The 21,997-nt window shown below is 38.7% G+C and overlaps 1 protein-coding gene and 1 pseudogene across 5 annotated transcripts in view; both read right to left on the bottom strand.

The window, feature by feature from the left end:
• Positions 1–21,997, bottom strand: part of LOC109700810 (serine/threonine-protein kinase PAK 1) — a 157,366-nt gene that overhangs the window by 98,917 nt on the left and 36,452 nt on the right. Inside the window, exons 1-2 of one of the 5 annotated variants that reach the window (XM_074082442.1) lie at positions 21,713–21,851; positions 12,291–12,371 (exon numbers count right to left, since the gene is read on the bottom strand). The exons of 1 other annotated variant lie outside the window; for it this stretch is intronic. The gene's annotated coding sequence lies outside the window, so the exon portion shown is untranslated. Of the gene's footprint in view, positions 1–1,170; positions 1,331–12,290; positions 12,372–21,712; positions 21,863–21,997 lie in introns of those variants that run through there. 3 more of the 5 variants (XM_074082450.1, XM_074082447.1, XM_074082436.1) reach the window with 3 other exon arrangements.
• On the bottom strand, positions 1,547–5,885 carry LOC141422697 (histone H1.0-B-like; annotated as a pseudogene).

Below are 21,997 nucleotides of genomic sequence, written 5' to 3'. Positions count from 1 at the left end.
AAGAGAGGAGTAGTAGGTGGGACAGCAGGTGAGGGGCAAGGCAGAAAAAAATGACCAAGAGGATGAAGAAAAGGAAGAGAAAGAAGAGTCATGGAAAAACTACGGGGAGAAAGGAGGCCCAAAATAATCAAGGTAGATGCATTTATAGAATTATCACAATGAAATCCCTTTGTATTAATGTATGATAAATTAAAAATAAAAAAGCAAAAAAATAATAATCAAGGTAGGTTAGTGTCAGGCCTGACATGAGTTTCTTGGAACCAAAAAATAAAGGAAAGAAGGAATTATAGTGATTAAGACATTACACAGCCTCAAGGTCTATCATTTACTTAGCAGAATAAGAGAACTTCAGAAAGGACAGCCTAGTTTAAAGCAGCCTTCTAAGCATCACAAAACTGGCCAGTTTCAAGAAAAAATATTAACATACTTTGACATGGTTATTCTCAACCCCACCTCCTGATGCTCAATATACCTACACTCAACACTAAAATAAGCATCAGCATTCTCAGCCTTGGTCTTTCCCTGAAGTCACTGGGTTATAATTGGACCAGCAAGATGCCACTCAAAAAGCTGGCTAGAAGACAAGATACCTAGGTCTGTTTTCCAAATTCACTTCTATCTCCTCCAGTATGGAGGGACATCGCTACAGCTCATCTAGCCCTTTCACTCATCTTTCCAAAAGACAGTTTCATAGCCTGTGAAAACCAGAGTAACAAACAGAATGCCAAGCCCTTCACTACAGATAAGGAAACTGAGGCCCACAGAGGATGCCTAACACCACCAGTGCACACAGGTTTCCTATCTCCCTGTTCACTTCACCTCTTAAAGCAGAAAAGCCCCATGGTCCCAGCAGGCCAGCAGCTAACCCAGGGCGGAGGAAAACATCACCCTGACCACCAAGCAGAATGGTGCTTACAAAGGAGTGGGGCCCCGTGGCAGCTCAGTTCCCCAAAACCCAGCTTCCCCTTCACACCCTGACCAAAGCTGATTCCAAGGCAGGCCTAACCCTGGTGGGCTCATCTAAAGGTTACACTCTCAAACCCCTTCCCTCATTAAACGTCGCTTAAGATAGTGGAACGTAATGCTCTCCCCTGATCCCCGGAAGCCGGCAGACTACCCCTCCTAAAAGCACAGCCCAGCCAGGCTAGCACCAGGCAGGCCAGGCATTACCTGGTGGGAGGAGTCGGCTCCGGCATCTCTGACGACTGTTTCTGTCGGTTCAAGAGGCGCACCTCTCCCAGCCCAGGCCGGGACTCACACAAAGCCAGAGCTCCACCAGCTCGGCTGGCTGGATTGAGCTGCGATGGGCTCCCGCAGCGCAGCTGCCCAGCTCCCAGGGAGCGCTGGGCAGCCGAGGCGTGTCGGGTTGGCGAAGCAAAGGGGCGGGGGGAAGGAGGGAGGAAGGGAGGGAGGCGGAGGAGGCTGCTTCTCCTTTTCCCAAGCAACGCGGAGGGCGGGGCGGAGGCTTCCTTCCCAGAGACTCCAGCGGTTCTCTCACCAGAGCCAGGCTTTCCAGGGCCTGTCAGAGTCCTGGGTGAGCCCCAGGGTCAAGTAAGAGATCCAAGTTCCCCTGTGCTTTAGTTCCTGCAGCTGGGTATAGAGAAGTCTTCTACACCTCCTCAAATCAAGATTCAATTCAAGATTCTGTAAGATTAGGCCTCTGGGGAAATAGATGGGGCTCTTCTCCCCACCCTCCCAAGGTGTCCTAGGGAACAATCCTAGGTAGCTCCATAGTGGCCTCTAAACCAAGAAAACTCAGCTACCATTTACTAAGAACTATTTATTATATATCAAATGCTTTATAAACCTATGCCTATCTTACAACCAATTCATGCATGTAAAATTGAAGTCCAAGAAGAATGTGGTCTCATTTGGAATTCCTTAAGCACCTACTGTACATCAGGCAATGAGATGGAATGTGAGCTTAACAACTTATAGAAGACTTACTAACTCTGGACCAGATAGTCTAAAGTGTGCCTCCTAATAACTGAACTCCACCTAAAAATATATCCCTTCTTGTACTTCTAAATGTTCCCTAGGAAGCAGTATTACCTCATCACTCATCCTACTTACCCAACCCATTTCTTGCCTTTCAGAGACTTTATAGGAGTCAGGTTATACAGATTATCTATTCCAAGCCATAAGTAGGAGTTTAGGTTTTGCTCCAAATTTTGGAAGGCTTCTAAGCATAACAACAAAATCTAACATAGGTTTTTAAAAAGATTACTGACTAGTCAATGGAGAAAGGGGTGATGGAAACACGAAAACAAGTTAGCAGAATCTTTTATAGCTACAAGCAACAGAAGATGGTTATGAGTTAGACTAATGTACAAGATGAGATGAAAGAAATAACATATTCTAATGATACAAATTGGAAGAAAGCAGTGGTAGTATTAGCGTAAGACAAAATGCAACAGATGAGAAAGAATAGTGACTTTCCCAGGACGACACAGGTGGTAAATGACTCAGCCATCTATGCCATATTCTGATACTAAGCCTATGTTTGTTTATTACCCTTATTTATTTCTCTCCGCTCTGTTTACAAGAGATCACTGTTAGTCATCTCTGTATATTAATGCAGTATCCCTCCCTTTACTGACTGGCAAAGAGCAGGTAACCAGCATTAAGCCTGATTTGTATGGGAGATATCCATTCTCTTTGACAGATGTTGACACTTCCATTCAATATGCCCAAATTAGTCTAACTGCAGAGGATGTAGGGGGAAGAACTCCATGAGGAAAGAAAGAACATAGCTCTTTTGTTAGGTATTATTCACCCTTCCTGGGTCCTGAGTGCTTCTGATGTTCCAAGAACAGAGGCCTCAAATTTGGTAGAGGAGACAAGAAATTTCCACATTAAAGAAAGAATTTGGTCAATAATGCAGACTGGGAGATATGCTGTTCTCAGCTTCAAAGTGATTTTAAGATGTTCTTTGACCTCACGCTCTGTCCTACATTACTCTATAGATGGTGAATGAGAGCCAGGAACAGTCCTCTGCCTTGGACACAGTTATGCCTCTCTTTTCCTCTTCCAAATTTATCTTAAAGTTTTAAAATTACAACAACAGTAATTTTTTTCCTGGTACAAATAACACTGTTTAAAAAGGGGGAGGACATGCAAGTGTGTGATTTTCCTATTTATTTAAAAAAGAGAAAGACAACTATACAGTTTTTTTCTCCCAGCTTCCAATGTCAGACATAAATGCTAGCCCTAGATATGCATATATACATATCCACACAGATGCATACAGACCCAGCACTCTAAAACTACTCAGCAAATTCAAATCAACTATAATATTTCTTACTGTCCACTCCCCATCTGTCCTCATCACCATCTACCACTACTTTAAAAAGATTCAAAAGTAAAAAGAGGTTGGGAACTTTTCAAGTGGTTGGTGGTGGGACTAAAGCCACACCAGAGCAAACAAAGCTATGTCTTATGTAAGAGGAACAAAAAAATCCAAAGGAAAAAGTCCTCTTGGACACAACTCATTAATTGTGTGAAAAAAACCCATTTCAACAGGGCACACTGGGGCATGTGGCTGACTGATTCCCCACCTTTCCCCCATAGTTTTCACTGCTATTTAACAAGAGACTTTGCCAATGCCACAAAACCTACCACCCTACAACGGGTAGTTCCTAGCTGACTGGGAGAAACTGTAGCTTCTCCCAACCAGCTGTTACTTGAACCTCCTCCCCTTCCCTAAGACAACAGGGAAGCCACAAGGCAGACTAACAGAAGTGAGGAAGAAACTGGGCTTGGACTTCCCACTGCCACCACTGGGAAATGATATCAGCCCAGGAAGGGGTTCTTCCGCTCCTCTCCTCTGCAGGCTAGGTGCCACCCTCTTTTCTCCCTACCAAAGGTTCTGTAACTCACACAAGCATGCCCAACTTAAAGAAAGCCTAATGATCTTATAAACCTTACAGTTAGTTAGCTCCTGTGCTCCCTCTCAACCAACCAGAACAAACTGCCTTGCCTGTTTTCCCCATCTACATACCTGCATAGCAAACAAACCATCCAACAAAACACACATACCCATCCTAATCCCTAACCCCATAAGAAAGTTAACAAATCAAATCAACAAAACACATGTTAAATACAGCCTCATCATTACAGAGATGAACTTTCCTGTTTTCTCCTTGCAAAACTGTTTAATGAAAAAGGAATTATTCCACAATTTATGAGGTATCCAAATTCTGTTTCTTATAAAGTCAAAATAGAATGGCCAAAGGGTTGTAGATGAGGGTCAAGACAGAAGAGATGAGGAAAGTATTTACAGAAAACAGGAGAGGGGACAGAATGTGAATAAGTAAAGGCTTCATTGATATTTTCTGCTAGCCTTCTTGGCACTGGACTTGGCTTTGGGCTTTATTAGTTTGGTCTTCTTAGGTTTAGATGCTTTGAATGGCTTGGCTTTGATAACCTTGGATTTTCTAGTTTTCTTAGGCATGGCAGTTGGCATTTTCTTGGCATTCTTTAACTTGGGTGGCTTTCATTTTTTGCTTGAAAATCTGGAGACAGCCTTCTTGGGCTTGGCTCCTCATGACATCTTCTTGGTCTTCTTAAAGGCCACTGGCCTCTCGAACTCATCATTCTTGGCCAGCCCGAAGGGAACGTGAGACACACATACGTTTGGTTTGCTTGAGAACACTAGCAGCCACCAAGCACTAGACGGACAAATTCTCATCCACCTTGTAATGGCTCTTGATATACTTCTGGATGAACTGGCATGACTACCCAACACAGTTCTTCTCATCCTGAATAGCAGCAATGATCGTGTCTGAATACTTGGGGTGGTCTGTGGACTAACTGAAGGCTTGGACTGCTTGGGTTTGGCCACAAGAGTGGACCTGGACTTCCCAGTTATGGTGGTCTGCCTGGGTCCTGCTGTTGAAGGTACCTTCCTTGAAGGCCAGTCCTTGTCAAAGGCTGAGCAAAATCTGACTCAGAATCTGTCTTCGAGCCCCTTACTACTAGACCAGGCTGGAGTGTGGCTGTCAGGGATGGAGACAAGGATTGCTGCCTTTCCTTCCAGTGCAGGCAGTGGTAGTGCTCACTAGGCTGGCTCTGAATGGCCCCATTCTACTGGTCTGCCCCTCCAGTCTCAGCACAGAGCCCTAGCTTCACCTCTGCTTTCTCTCTGGACACAACTTTTCAAACTAAACAACCATCAATTATAGCATCGGATCTTACCCAACTTCTCATCCCATGCAGCATCCTCTTATAAATGGTCTTTCATGTTTTGCTAGAATATATGCAGGAACAGGAGCTTACTTTCCAATAGCAGTAACCAAAAAAAGAAAAGGGATGGGAAGAAAAGGAAAATCAAAACAAGAGACTTCACACTTTTTGCAAAAATTAACTCAAAATGGATCAGAGCCCTAAATGCAAATACAGGACAATGCAAATACAAAATGTCCAAAAGGTAATGTAGGAGAAATCTAGACAACCTTGGCTTTAACAGTGGCTTTCTAGATACAACACCAAAAATATGATCCATGAAAGAAAAAACTGACAAGGTGAACTTAATTAAAATTTAAAACTTTGTTCTGTAAAAGACAATGTTAAGAGAATGGAAAAGCACAGACTAGGAGAAAATATCTGTAAAACACATCTAATAAAGTACTTATATACAAAATATACAAAGAATTTTCTTAAAATTCAACAAGAAAATAACCAACCAAATCAAAAACTGGGCAAAAAAGGAACCAGTCATAGTAATTCATGTCTATAATCTCAGCACTAAGAAGGCTGAGGCAGGAGGATCACCAGTAGAGGCCAGCCTGGGCTACATGAGCCCCCATGTCTCCAAAAAAAAATAAAAAGGAGGTAGGGGGCGCATAAGGTCAGAACAAATACCTCATCAAAGAAGATACATCCATGATACTCAACATCACATGTCACTAGGGAAATGCAAATTAAGACAATGAGATACCACTATAAACTACTGGCTAAAATCCAAACCATGGATAACAACAAATGCTGATGAGGATGGGGAGGAACAGGAACTCTCATTGAATACTGGTAGAAATGGAAACTGGAACAACCACTTTGGAAGACAGTTTAGCAATTTCTTGCAAAGCTAAATATAGGCTTACTAAACAACCCAACAATTATACAACTAGGTATTTACCCAAGTGAGATGAAAAATATGTTTGTACAAAAAAGTGCCCATTCATGTTTACTGCCTTTTTATTCATAATTGCCAAAAATGAGAAACAATCAAGATGTTCTTTAATAGATAAATGAATGAGCTGCAATAAGTCCATACAATGGAGCAGGCAATGAAGAAAAAACTATCAAGCTACAAAAAGGTCATGGGAAAACCTTAAATGCTGGTTGCTAAGTGAAAGACACCATTCTGAAAAGGCTAATTCCAATTACATGATATTCTGGAAAAAGCAAAACCACAGAAACAGTGGTGCTAGGGACTAGTAGTCAGAGGAGTGTGTTTGTTTAGTAAGTGAAACAGAGGGCATTTCTGGAGCAGTAAAAATATTCTGAGTGATACGATAAACATGGATACATGACCTCATGCATTTATCAAAACCCACAGAATCATACAACACAAAGAGTAAACTCTAATATAAATTATGCACTTTAGTCAATAATAACATATCAATATTGACTCATCAATTGTACCATACTAATGTTCATAATAAAGGAAACTCCATATCCAGAGCTCAATTTTTCCATAAACCCAAACTGCTCTCAAAAATGGTCTATTAAAATAAAATAAACAGAAAATACCAAGCACAACAAAACAAAACCTAAGATAAAGCTCACTTCCTTTCTTAGTAGGTTCATTAGACATAAAATTATTTTGTCAAATTTCTATAAAAGTTTCTAAATATCTTTCAATTTCAATGCTTATCTCATTGCAGAACAGTTCAAACTATACTTTGAGTAGTGATGTTCTAAAGCAACTTCCACTAAACATAGTCCTGTTTGCAATGACCCTTCTCCTGTTCCCAAGGGGAACATAATATTCTTAATGTATAGTATGTTCCCTACAAACTGTATTGGAACTGTGCTTCCTTTAATTGTACACAGCATTTCCAATAACTCAGTCTGAAGCTGCACTAGAGTTTTAGCTACTGCAATGCCTTTGGCCAACACTGATCTCCTCCAGCCTGTCCATATGCTGCCATTTGTTAAAATGCAGAACTTCACCATCATTCTCTTAAATTTCATGTTCTCTGTGGCTTCAGCCCATCTATTCACTCTCCCTCTGCCAACTAGCATATTGGTTTTCCCTTCTAATCCTTGTCACCTATAAATCTAGTAAGTATGCCATTTCTTCAAACATTTATCAAATATTCATCATATGCTCTTGCCTGTATGTGGTTTGGGTGATTAAAGATGAGCTATATCTCCAGGAAATCATCACTAACAGGGAGATTGGTATATATAAAACTAAAACTAGAAAACTTAATAAAATAAATAAGATGAGGTAGAAGAAACAAAAATATATCTATCATATAGTATTAGGCAGGACCACTAACATCGTCAACAAGAAAGATTAAATTCAGGTATCTTCTATTTCAGACTTTGGTTCTGAAAAACCAAATACCCGTTTGGTTATAGATAACTAGCTGGCTTGCACACTATCTCTTTTCAATGGTAGGTGCTACTATACAAAGTTGGCTAAATTTGGCTCCCTCTGATGAAATACAAGACTTATGAAATTGGGGGAAACTGGTAAATGCAAGCAGTTTTATTTATTATGAAGATTGACAGCTTATAATCAAAGAAGAAACTATTAGCTAAAAAAAATGGAAACCATAATTGAATGAGGTAGAAAAGACTTCAGAGAGGAGACTATACATTCAAAGAAAGAAAATAAATCTTAGATATGCCAACACACTTGCTAAAATGTACACATTAACAGTTAGTTTGTTTCAAGTGTACTATTTCTTGCAGTTACACAGTCCTTTGTAAATTCAAAATTATTCTTACAAACCATTGTCCTTGGTCAGCAATGTTTTGTCTTCTTAGGCCTAACCAGGCCCTTTAAGTTACACATCTGACCTCTGGAGGCATATGAGTTTGCAACACCTGCTAACTACTGTAAAAGCTAATGATCAATAATAACAGTTACAAAAACTGGTTTGTGTTAAGACTAATGCTTTCAACCTAATGGCTTATGTATTTAACTGGTGACTAATGACTGAAGTGCCTATAGTGAAACAAGCCAAACTCAAAAAGACAAATGTCACGTTTTCTCTCATATGTGGAAACTAGATTTTAAAAAGAGAAAAGAGGGAATGGTGGCACACACCTGTAACCCAGCACTCAGGAGGCTGGAGCACCTTGATCAAAAGTTTGAGGCTAGCCTAGGCTACATAAAAAGACCCTGTCTCAAGAAAGCAGGGCAGGGGGGAGCTGGAGATGTGACTCAAATGGCAGAGTGCCTGCCTAGGAAGCACAAGGCCCTAAGGGCAACCCTAACACCTAAAAAAAGAAAAAAGTAGGAAGAAGACTATTTCAAAAAAGAAAGGAGGGGGAAGACACAAGGACAAAAAGAGTAAATGAGGGAGTGAATATGATCTAAGTGCATTATACACATGTATGAAAATATCATAATGAAACATGTTATTCTGAAAAATTAATATGCACTAATTAGGCCAAGGGTACTGGGGCATACCTGCAATCCCAACTATTCAGATGTAGGAGGATCATGATCTGAGGCTGACTCAGACAAATGCACAAGACCCTATCTGAAAAACAAATTAAAAGCAAAAGGACTAGAGGCATGACTCACCTGGTAGAGTGCCTACCAAGCACAAGGTCCTGAATTCAATCTTCAGTATCACTGTACCCACCAAAAATAAGTGTATAAAAAATATATATAATATGCAATAATTAAGAAAAGAAAATGATTATTTTGATTCTTCTGCAACCAGAAATAATTTTAAGAATACATTAATTGAATGGAAATTACAATCTTCTCATACCACCAGATAAACTTATGAGGAAGTCAGTCAACAATGATTTTGGTATTTAAAAAATCAAATAATATGCCTTTCTGTCTTATAATAATTGAATGGTAGGGCTACTTGCCTATTAAAGACACTCTGAAAAAAGGTGGAGTATAAAACAAATAATAAAAATAATAGCTTACACAAATATTCTAAGTAATATGGAATCACAAAAGATCCAACAGCCAAAGCAATCTTGACAAAATAGAATAAAGTTGGAGGGCTGGCGGAATGGCTCTAGTAGAGCTCCTGCCTCGCAAACACGAGCCCCTGAGTTCAAACTCCAGTACCACCAAAAACAAAAACATAAAACAAAATAAAGAAACAAAGCTAGAGATATCACACTACCAGATTTTAAAATACATTATAAAACTGCACCAACAACAGCATAATAGTGGCATAAAACAGATATATCAACCAATGGAATAGGACAGAGCCCAGAAATAAACCCACATAAGTTCAGTCAATTGGTTTCTTAAAAATATTTTTCTATAAGGTGCTGAATTCAGGAGTCAACTGATTTTTAACAAATGTGCCAAGAACACACAATGGGCAAAGGACAGTCTTATCAATAAATGGTGTTAAAGAAACCTGGATATCCACATGTGGAAGGATGCAAATAAACCTCTATCTCACTCCTTATTCAAGAATCAACTCAAGCCTGGCGCCAGTGGCTCACACTTGTAATCCTAGCTACTCAGGAGGCAGATATCAGGAGGATCACAGTTCAAAGCCTGCTCAGGCAAATAGTTTGTGAAACCCTATCTCAAAAAATTCCATCACAAAAAAGGGCTTGGAGTGGCTCAAGATGTATGTCCTGAGTTCAAACCCCAGTATTGCAAAAAAAAAAAGGTAAAATTAAAGACTTACTAAATATAAGAACTGAAACTATAAAATTACTAGAAAACAGCAAGAAAGTGCCTAACATTGGTCAGGGCAGAAATATCCTGAATATAACTCTGAAAGTACAAGCAAGAAAAGCAAAACCAAACAAATGGTATTGTATCAAATTAAAAAGCTTCTGTACAGCAAAAGAAATAATTCATAGAGTGAAGAGACAACTCACAGGATAGGAGAAAATATGTGCAAATCATACTAGTGAGAATTAATATCCAACCAACCCATTCAGAAAGATTTAGCAACAAATTACTCAGCCATAATTTTCTCCTCTGCCTGTCCTGGATTCAGCTCAAATTCTTAAACAGAATTAGTCACTTCTGTGTATAACCCTCAGAAAGGTCTGCCCAAACACTCTTTCAATTAAGTAAAAATCTTTGTTCTTTTCAACTCTAGGTTGGAAAGGTACTATATCTCCTCATTTATTACTATATCCCTAGTCCAGAATAAGGTAGTTTCAACAAAACACAGTCACCACCACACATTTGGAATGATACAAAGTACAAATACATTTTTTCTTTTTTCTTGAGGCAGGTTCTCACTGTGTAGCCCAGGTTGGCCTCAAAATTCTCAAACCTCCTGTCTCAGCCTCCGGTGTTGACATTACAGGCATGTGTCACCATTACTGACACTTTTTATTTGCTTTATTTTCTTTGTGGTGCTGGGGATTGGAACCCAGGGCCTCAAGCATGCTAGGCAAGCACAGTATCACTGAGCTAGCTACATCTGAAAATGTCCCCCCAAAATACACTTTGTAAAAACACATTAAAAAGTGATTAGTTGGGCATGACTGAGTCAGGAGGATCAGGAGTTTGAGGCCAGCCTGGGTTACAGTGAGACACTGTCACAAAAAAAAAAAGGTCAGGGAGGGGTAAAGATTAAAGTTGAATGATTTTCAAATGCTTCCACTCTTCTCTTCATCAAAATAAACCCCAATTTTGCCTACAAACACCGTAAGACAACTAAATACAGTCTCTAACTTACAATTTTTCAACTTTAAAATGGTGTAATAACACACACTCAGTATTTCACATTCTGAATTTTTATCTTTTCCCAGGCTATCTAGACATGGTATAATGCTGTACAAGGTATTATGCTGCTTGGTAGGTTAAGGGTGTTACAAGCTTTTCTCTTTTTTTGGCAATACACGGGTTTAAACACAGGGCTCTCTATTGCTTCAGCCATGCCTCCAGCCCTTTTTGCTCTGAGCATTTTGGAGATAAGGTCTCATTTTGCCCAGACTGGCCTGGACTATAAGCCTCCCATTTAAGTTTCTCACCATAGTTGTAATGACAGACAAGCACCACCACATCCAGCTTTTTTCCAATGAGATGGAATCTCATAAACTTTTTGCCCAGGCTGTCCTTGAACCCCAATCCTCCTGATCTCAGCCTCCCAAGTAGCTAGAATTACAGGCATGAGCCACTGATTACATGCACTTTTTGACTTACATTTTCAATTTATAATGACTTAATGGGTATCTGAACACATCATCTGTGCTTGTTTTCCCAGTCTCCCATAAAGGCTGGTTTGTCAATGTGACACAGTTCTACCCAGTAAGCCTTTAAGGATTCTAGGAAACAGGTTGCCTTAACTATGAAATAGAATACAGGAGGAATGCTAGTTCTGTCTTTTCTCCTTCATTCCTTCTTCAAACATTCTTTCTGGAGCTACAGCAGCCATCTTACAGCCATGAATTCATAGCACAGGATTGAAAGTAAACACTCTTAGGCTAGTAAAGTACAGAAAGACAAACAGCCTGGGGTCCAAAAGGTATTGTGAGTATGTGAACCCATGCCAGCCACCAACCACCTCCTACCTTGTTAAGTAAAGAAAACTAATTCCTACATTACACGTTACTGTTAGGTTTCTTACTACTTGCGGCTGGAAATATTTTTTTTATTTTCTGGTTTTTTGTTTTGGGGTGTTTTGGTTTGGTTTGGTTTTTCTGGCAGTACTAGGATTTGAACTCAGAGCCTTGTACTTTACCAGACAAGCACTGTATCAGTTAAGCCACACCTCCAGCCCAATAGCTGAAAATATTTCTAACTGATATAAACAAGAAGCATACTAGAAAATCATGACAAAGATGCTTCTTAGTAGTCAAAAGTATTAAATCTTTATTGGTTAGTCACTGGTCCCTAACTATAGTGAATTCCTCTTATTAACATCAGATTGGAGAAGGTCTGAGGAAAATTAAGACAATACTGAGTAGATAAGAAAGGAGGACTGAGAATACACGTCACAATTTTTTACATTTGCAAGAAGCCAATCACTCAGGCAATAAAACAGAAGTAAATTACAGCATAATGCCAACATCCCATGCTAAAAGTAGCAATTTCAATTCATGGCCAGTTTTTGCATCCTGAGGCCAAAACAAGAACAAAAGGAAAAGAAATTCACACTTACCAACACTCACTGCCTGGTGAAGGGAACATTTGTTAAGAGACCACTAGTATCAGTTAAAAGCAGGGGTAGTAAAATGTTTTTCTGCAAAAGACCAGAGAGTTAATATTTTAAGCTTTGCAGGACATGTCATCTCTGTCTCAGCTACTCAGTTCCGCCTTTGTAGCACAAATTCAGTCATAGACAATATGTAAATGAACAGGTGAGGCTGTAATCCAATAAAACTTTTATTACAAAAACAGGCAACATGACAGATGTGTCCCAAAGGCTGCAGTCAAGGATTCTTTGATGTAAGTATTAGTCCCTAGCTGATTAAGCAGAAAATGAATTTACTGAAAGAATATTGATGTTTCCCAAAAGTATGAGGAATGATGAAGAAACAGGCTTGAGGCTAAACTTCCAGAACAAAGAACAAAGCTACACTGAGAACTAGTCCAATGCGGAAACCAGTGCAGCTACTTCTGATCACTAGATACTAGAATGGGTACCACTACTTCACCCTCAGTGCAACAGTCACTAGCAACAATGCCACTTCAAGGCCAAGAACTTAACCTTGCAGCTGATCCTACTGCCTCTCCCTCCAGAAGGACAAAGTTAGCTTCCCATTATTTTCTCTTTTATGTCCTTAAGTCCCAACTCCAAGTGTGGTATGGGAACATTGGACTGGTATAACCTAGGTCACTGTCTGTGCCCTAGGGGGATGGTTGGGAAGTATCTAAATTTTTATCTCCTTTAGGAGATTGCATCTTTACCCATATCAAAACTCAAAAAATGAGGAATACCAAAATGCTTTGCAGTAAGCCAAATGGAAACTACCCATTTTAGTTAGCTCTTATTTACACCTTTTCTTCCCATAACTTGTTTTAATGCTCCTGACTGGGTTGGGAGGTATTGCCTAGCATGAATGAAGCCCTGGGTTCCATCCCCAGCACCACTGGGGGTAAAAAAAGAAAGAAGAAAAAAATGCTCCAGCCTAACATTTTGTAACTAACTCTAATGAACTTAAAAATGCTCCCATCATTTCTCCAAAAAGGGAACACAGTCTTATTAGCTTTTATAACCAGCATTAAATTCTGAGGAACTTATCTCTTATTTGTTCAGTACTTTAAGTACCAGGTACAGGAACAGCATCTCTTATCCGAAAGGTTTGAAGCTGGAAGTGTTTCAGATTTCCAAATTTATTTTAAGTTTTAGAATATATGTATATGTGTGTATATGTATATATATATATATAAATATATATATATATATAAAATAAGGTATCTTGGGAATGGGACCCATTTAAACATGAAATTCATTTATATTTCATATATATCTTATATATACAAACCTGAAGGTAATTTTGGAAGTTCTTTTTATTACTTTATTTACTTATTTTTTGGCAGCACTGGGGTTTGAACTCAGGACCTCCTGCTTGCTAGGCAGGTGCTCTACCACTTGAGCCACTCCCCCAGCCCCTGAAGGTAATTTTATACAATATTTTTAGTGCACCTAGTGTTTTGACTACAACTTGTCACATGAGTCAGGTGTGGAATTTTTCACTTGTGACATCATGTCAGAGCTCAAAAAATTTTGAATTTTGGTTCATTGCAGACTTTAGATATTCAGATTAGGGATGTTCAAACCTATACTACTCTTAAGTCTCCATGCCTTTGTTAAGACTGTTATCTCTCTTGGAATACCCTTATCTCTCATCCTCCTTTGTTTTCTTACAAATTCTTCATCTTCAAGTGTCATCTCTTCTAACTTGCCATTCCTAATGCAGTCAGCACCCAAAAAAGTTTAAGTTGGCCCTCCACCTTGAAAATCTTAGAACAGCTCATGAAATCTTATTTAATTGCCACAAATATCTTCTATTTCCAGCCAAACTACAAGCCCCTTTGATTAGGAAATGTTTCATTAATCGCTGTTCCCTTTGTACCTCATACGAAGCCTAGAGCATCAAAGGCCCTCAGCAATTCTATCTTCTGAACCCAAACAAATCCTAAAACCTAAAAACATTACATACTGTGGAGAGCGGAGTATGAGAAGCCTATGAGAACTTGACATGAGCACAGCCACGTCAAATAATCTGCAGGCTGGGACTGGCACAGCCCCCAGCTGCAGAAGGGAGTGAGAGCAAAATGCAGCACAGCTGCTTTGCATAAGAACAAGGATGAACTTCAGATAGGAACAGTACCAGTATGTGCAGAAAGTAGTGATCCCAGGTTCCCCCTGTTCCCGCTAACTACAAGGTCACGCTGCCCCGAGAACTGTTCACTATCCCACTTCCTTGTTTGCCACTGTATATAATAAACTTGCTAGATGTGATCAAGGCTGTCCTGTGTCTCCACCAGAGCACCCAGCCCACCTGATCCCAGCTTTTTGCATATTTGTCCTTTGTCCTTTCTCCATCTTCCATGGCTCCCTTTTAGGTTCCTAGGACAAGCCTGTGCAAGTCACGAGAACACATCTTCTGATTAAGCAACCCAAATTCTCTTTGTCTTGATCTTATTCATTTTATATACAAAGATACATGCTTATTTCCAAAGTTGCCGTAACTATCTCTCAAAAATATTTGAAATGCTATAGTAGCACAAGTGGCTTTGGGGGAAAAAAAGTGGTAACAAATTCTCAGACTGGGGGTGTGGTTCAAGTGGTACAGTGCTTGCCTAGCAAGCGTGAGGCCCCAAGTTCAATACCCACCACCACTAAATAAATAGATAGACAAACAAATAAATAAATTCTTTATAAACGCCCAAGTAGTTTGGAGGCCCAGTATGTCAGGAAAGCAGAAGACAATTTTAGTAGGTATACTAGACTCAAAACAGTTCTTTGAGCACAGTGAAGATTGTATAGAATAATGTCAGTAAAAGTGACTTGAGGAGTAGAATTATATAGTAGGCCAGGGACAATGCTTAGGTTGATGACTTCCACTGATGACAACAAATGACAACGTAAAATAACCAGAGTCTACCTTTGGAGAATTGTATAGTTTACCCTAACAATAACCCTTTTAGAAAATCAGTTTTATTATCATCATTTTACAAATGAGAAAAAATGAGGCACAGAAAGCTTAGCACTTGCCAAGCACAGTAAATAGCAGAGCTTGCATTAATTAGAATTCAGATCCATCACATCCTAAGCAGCTTACTTTGTGGCTTCCCAAATATACAACATAAGCTTTTATTCCACTTTAATTTTAAATAAAATTACATGGTGCTAATCTTGAGTTGGGAACATTTTACTGTCTCTTAGGCCAAATCAAAATAAGGATTCATCTTGTAGGTAAAGTATATGTTGACTCAATTCTTGTGGAGGCAAAAATTGAGCATGAACATTATAAAATGTTTTGATCTCAATTTTGAAATTATTTTAACTTAAAACCTGATAGGAAATGAAAAAGTAAGCAATCCATTCTTTACACTCATGGCTATGACTATGAAATATCATAGCAGTCTCTAAAATCAAATAGTTCAAATTTAGGATGAAAAAGAAAGCCTGGACAAGGGCCTAGAGGAGCAAGCAGCGTTCAAGATGCTATTAAGTGAGTGAGAAAGCCCTCTTTGCCTAAGTGCATCTGCAAAGCCAGACTGAATGATAGACAAACTGTTATGGCATATGTTGAGATAATGCTGGCCTTCAGACGGTTTAGGGCAGGCTTTTTTGGTAGGGTAATGTAGCTGCTATTATTTGCAGCTTTAAATACCCATATATCTGCAGCCAGGAATTCTTTTATTTGGGATGTAGAAAAAAAATTACAAGACATATCTGGAATTTATAAAAGCAAAGAACAATGTAAGTATGTAATTTTCTCAGAAAGAGCTCTGGCACAGGGCAGACAACTAGACCTAGTGGTGCCAAGGTCCAAACCCTTTCCTGTCATCAGACTCTCTCAGACCTCAGCAGGGCCTATGAATGGACTTCAAATGAGAGTAACAGATTCATCACTGCAGTACCTTCACTATCCATAACTCATTCACTCAACAAGTTTCATCAGCCTTTCTGAGCATTTGTTAGATGCAATGCCCCGTATTGGGTACATTCAATGGGCAGCTGATGAATCAGAGGCAGCAGCACCATAAAGAGTTAATCATGAAAACAGGAAGAATGAAACAAGAACCCTACCACAAGTAGGGGGGGGAAAGCATTAATTTTGACTATGAAAGCCAGAAAGGCTTTACTTCCCCATATAGATACTCTCCTCACTGTACTTGGGCTCAAATAACCCAGAAAAAATAGTTTGTGATTGTTTCAAAAAATTTTTTGATGAAAAAGAAACAGATGATGAGGATCTGGAATACAGCAGTAGCAGTGGGAATGGCAAAGGCAGCCATGTTTGCAGGGTCTCACAGCTACATAGTGAAGTAGTGTTAAGGCTGAGACTAGATTTTGAGCCTCCTGTTTCCTTTCTGCTATAGAACTTACATAATATCAAGGAAAATTTTTTTCTTTTTTTTTTTTTTTCTTTTGGCAGAACTGGGAATTGAACTCAGGGCCCTGTGGTTACTAGGCAGATACTCTACCACTTGAATCATGCACCCAGCACTTTTTGCTTTAGATATTTTTGAGATAGGTTCTTACTTTATGCCCAGGCTGATCTGGACCTTGATCCTCCTATTTGGGCTTTCCACGTAGGTAGGATGACAGGCATGTACCACCACCTTCAGCTTTTAATGGTTGAGATGGGATACTGCAAACTTTTTGCCTTAAACCACTATCCTCTTTATCTTCACCTCCTAAGTAGCCTAGGATTACAGGTTTGAGCCACTGTCAAACCTATCAGTTAGGAAAACATTTTCTAAGAACTAGAAATCTGGTAATGATTAAACATTAGAGGTAATGGAAGAAGAGATAATGACAAATCTTCACCTGAGTCAAGCTGAGGTTTAGTGGATTGCAGTCTTTTTGTGAGGAAAAACATAGAGAATATCTTATACGATGGGTACAAACCTTAGTGACCCCAAATGTTCCTTCAACATTGAGATTAAAAACTCTAAAAAATTATTATAAAAGTCCTTGTTCCTGTTTTTGGCCCAGTCCTATGAGTGTCCAAATAACCAGTGACAATATTAGTCTCAGACCAACTGTCTCCTCCAATGTTCAGAACTGTTTAGGCTGTGGGGACAAGCTAGAACTGTCACCAAGAGCAAATTTTATCCTTTCTTAAAATGGACCAATGTGACCCACACTATCAAGAACTTTTCAAAAGAAGAGAAGGAAGACAGAGGGAAAGATCTTACCAAAAGGAAGCAAAATATAATAGAATATAGACTCTGATGTTAGATTCAGTTTTGAACCCTGACTCTGCCCCTTAAAAAGAGGTTATTTAACCTCTTTTTGAACTGGAAGCTCTCATCACTCCTATGAGGATAAGTAACTATTGTGAAGTACTGAAAAAGTGTTTATACCAAGAACACAGTGGAGGCCTAAAATGTAGTTCTTATTTAGCTACATTTTTACTATATTATTTGTAGCATTTTGCTACTATTTGCTACATTATTTGGATTCTTTTACAACTATAACAATTTGCTCTGTTACTTACATTTGCATTTTTTGTTACACTATTTTTGCTACATTATTTTCAACTCTACCTTTTGTAAATAGCTCACATGTATATAGCTTTGTATGTACCTAGGCTACATTTAAACCTCATATCCACCTTGAGAGGTTGTGCAACAGAAATATCATTCTCTTTTCAATTTGACAGATAAGTCAACTAAAGCATGAATAGAATGAATTGACTTGCTCAATGCTTAACTGCAAGTAAAATTTACAGCTGAGCACTGAAACAAAAACTTCCAACTCCCTCTCCAGTGGTCCTTCGCCCTCATAAAGCTTATGTGATGCTGATGGGAATGGTATTTCTCAAGGGTTATCCCCTTTCACCAGAATACAGAATGACTTGGAAGACAACCTCTCTGAGCTGGTAGTGTGATTAGGTCAACTAAGAAAGAAAGAAAGCATCTTTTCCCCACTTTGCACCAGAAAAGGAACACTTAACTATCTAGCTTTTTGAAATTAACACAATACCATTCCCTAGAAGGACCAAAAAAAGTCAAGTAATAAAACACCATCAAGTCCAACTTTCCTACAGATAAATGAAACTGATGCCTAAAGAAGAGATACTTCACCAGTGTTGATGAGGATGTAGAGAAACTGAAACTTATACGTTGTGATGGGGGCGTAAAATGGTGCAACCCCTGTGGAAAACAGTTTGGAGTGCCTCACAAGGTTAAACAGAGTGAGCATGAGCCAGCACTTCCACTCATAGTTATATAACTAAGGTAAATGAAAATACACATCCACATAAAAATTATACATAAATGCATTTATAGGAGCTTTACTCATGACAGCCAAAAAAGCATAACAACCCTAATATCTATCAAGTGATGAATGGCTAAATAAAATGTGGTATATCCAAATAACAGAATATTATTCAGTAATAAAGGTAATTACACAGCTTGAAATAACATAATTCCATACAAAAGAGTATCAGCAAAAAAACTGCTAGAGATTATTCAGAAAAAAAAATGTCAAAACATTGAACACATGCTAAAGGAAAGAAACAAGACACAAAAAGCCACATATTATATGACTGCACTACTAGGAAATGTCCAAAGTAGGCAAATCAAATCTAGAAACAAAAAATAGACTAATAGAATAAAGTTGCTTATGGCAAAAACTAATGGAGTTGTAGAGAATAGTGACTGACTGCTAACCAGCAGGATGATGAAATACCTTAAAACTAAATGGCAGTACTAGTTGTACACCTCTGTGAACAAACTAAAAAATACTGAATTGTATACACTTAAGTAGGTAAATTTTGTGGTATGCAAATTATATCTTAATAAAAATGTTAAAACAAATATCCACACAGTCAAAATCATGGTAGAGAGGCAAGAGCACCCACTGGACTTAAGAATTAGACTTAAGTTCAAATCCTGGTTGTATGTTCACTGCTTATATGATCCTAAATTCTTACTAAACCTTCGTTTACCTATAAAATCAGGATATAATAGTAATCCCTACATTTGCAAAATAGTTGGAAGATTAGGTGAGACACATGAAAGTACCTAGTTGGTTTTCAGAGGCAATTTTTTTTTGGGGGGGGTGTGTTTTTGACAGACACCCCTTTTCTCTAGTATTACTGACCAAAATAATTGAAACTAGCAGAGGATGTTTTCCTCATTTACTTTAAGAAGCTTTGTGGCTTTTTCCCACAGGCTAAAGGGAAAATGAGCAGATCTCCAAATTTATAATAAAGATTTAGAAAGCTCTAGAATATACATATACAGAACTCAGTATGCAGTTCTGAACAAAGAAGGGTTAAAGTAAATACCCCAATTGCTTTCTTCCTCTATAAACCAAACCCTACTTTCTGTTTCAACCAGAGTACTATGACCACATCACCACTAAAATAGGAAGTAGTTGTTCAAGAGAGAGAACATGATTTCCAGTTCTAGGTTTCCAGGGAAAAGTGAGGCTTCTCTGGTCCTTGGGAGACATTTATTCTGTAGGAGGACATAATTTGTGAGCAATCAAAGATGAAAATTAGAAAAAAATACAGCTATTACTCTTGTTTTCAGAAAAAAAAAAACTAATGAATTTGGCTAAGGTTACAAGATAAAATCATATAACCCTAGTCATGACAAGCAGCAAGTGGTTGTACATAGAATTCTGGGCCTGAGAATAGGAAAAATCAGAACAAGTCCCAAACTACTACCAAATTGCTATATGATCTTAAATAAATCAATCTCTGTTACTCAATTCCCTTCCCATGTGCCTTTTGATTTAGAATTTTTACAAATAAAGCAACTACTGTATCCAAGACACTGGATAGGGATATTATGTTGAACAAGAGTATCTATGCTTGTGGAGTTTACAGGATAAAATGCTTATGGAGTTTACAAGATTGAATAACTGCTGAAGTCAGATATTTAAAAAATAAACAAGCCAATTATAACATAATTACAACTTGTGTTACACAGTCAATGCAAATGAGGAAGTAAGTAGTGAGTAGGAGCACATACATGCAGAAGAAAACCTTACCAACAAATCCCAAATTACAAATCAAAAGCGTCTTTTCTTAGCTCTCCCTCCAACACAAAAATGGCTCAGTGTTATCTTTTTCACTATGTCACCTGACTACCCACTCTTTTATATAGCTGAAAGCATTATGGTCTACCACAAATAAACATAAAATGTATAACAAATGCAAACCAGGATCATCAGCTATCATATAATCTAACACAGCCTCTGAGTCTCAGTTCCTTCGACTATAAAATGGAGATAATAACGGTACCTACTTCACAGTTTTCTTGTGAGAATAAAATAGGAAAAAGTACTCTGAAAACAAAAGTGTTTTATCAGAGAGCAATACTAAATCCTTAAGAGAACAGTATCAGTCCTTTATTCCAGTATGCCCTCAATGCTAGTTAAATACACAATAGATTCTGTGAGAATATCAGAATCCACCTCAGAGTGACTGTAAGAATTAAATCAAATAACATATAGGTAAGGTGACTAGCACAGTCCCTAACACAACACATACTTATAAAAATATCAGCTGCCATTAATGCACTTAACCTTTCTTTCCTTCAATTTCATCATCTGTAAGAAGTGATGAGTGTTTATGATAAAATACTCTTATAAACTTTTAAAAAGTGATAATAGTACCGAACTCATAGGATTACAGAAAGGATTAAAAGAGCTATTATTCTTAAAGGTTTAGAACAGCATCTGGCTCACAGTAAGTGCTGTGTGATATTATATTAATATCAGCTTTATCTTTTAGCTGTCCCCACAAATTACATGTATATTAACCACTGGTTCTCAGCTGGGGTGATTTTAACAGTATCTAGACATTTTTGATCGTCATGACTGTGGAGAGGAGGGAACTACTGACATCTAATGGATAGAGGATAAGGACACTGCTAAACATCCTATAATGCATAGGATAGCCCCCCACACCCCAACAAAGAATTATACCACCCTAAATAACAATGGCCCTGAGGCTGAAAAACTAATATAGACTAAGCAAATCAAACACAAGTTCTACTACCTTCTGAATTCCTCTAACTGTTAAGAGTATCTGAACCTGTTTTCTATACCTTATTAGACAGGGGTATAAAAATACTTTAGAACTCCCCTTACTTTACCAAATCTCAAAATGGGCAAGACATTTACAAAAGAACACCTGTTCTTTTTTCCTTACTCCCAGGCTGCTGCTACTTTCATGAGTTAACCAAAGATATGTCTCAGGTACCTGCAAGCGTTACTTTTCCTTTCTCCCTCTCTTCCTCCTCCCACCACTCCACAGGTATAAAATCAAGATCCATTTCCTTTCTAGTATCACCAGAGGTCAGACACAGGATGGCTGACTCTCTTCCCACATTCCTAGTTGACTCAGGCTCCAGACCAGATAACCCTTCCTACTTACTTACCTTGCCCAGGGTTTCCTTTCTTGCAGGGATATACCTCAACTCCTTGTACTGCTGCCCTCTCCCAAGGTTAGGCAGGTGTTCTGCCAGAAAAGTTTAACTTGGGTTTGATAACATGAATTAATTTCCTTTTCCCAGACTACAGGAATGAACTGGGCTCAGGGAGGGGCCAAAGGCATGTTGGAACAGCTTACATTGGACTTTCTCCCCAGGAAGTAAGTAAGTGTGTGTGTGTGTGTGTGTGTGTGTATGTGTGTGTGTGTGTGTGTGTGTGTGTGTGTGTGTGTG

This window comes from Castor canadensis, chromosome 1 (genome assembly GCF_047511655.1).
Source record: "Castor canadensis chromosome 1, mCasCan1.hap1v2, whole genome shotgun sequence".
In the NCBI taxonomy this organism is placed as follows: Eukaryota; Metazoa; Chordata; class Mammalia; order Rodentia; family Castoridae; genus Castor; species Castor canadensis.
Note: the sequence above shows the minus strand (reverse complement) of the source record. Positions and strands in the feature narration are given on the sequence as shown.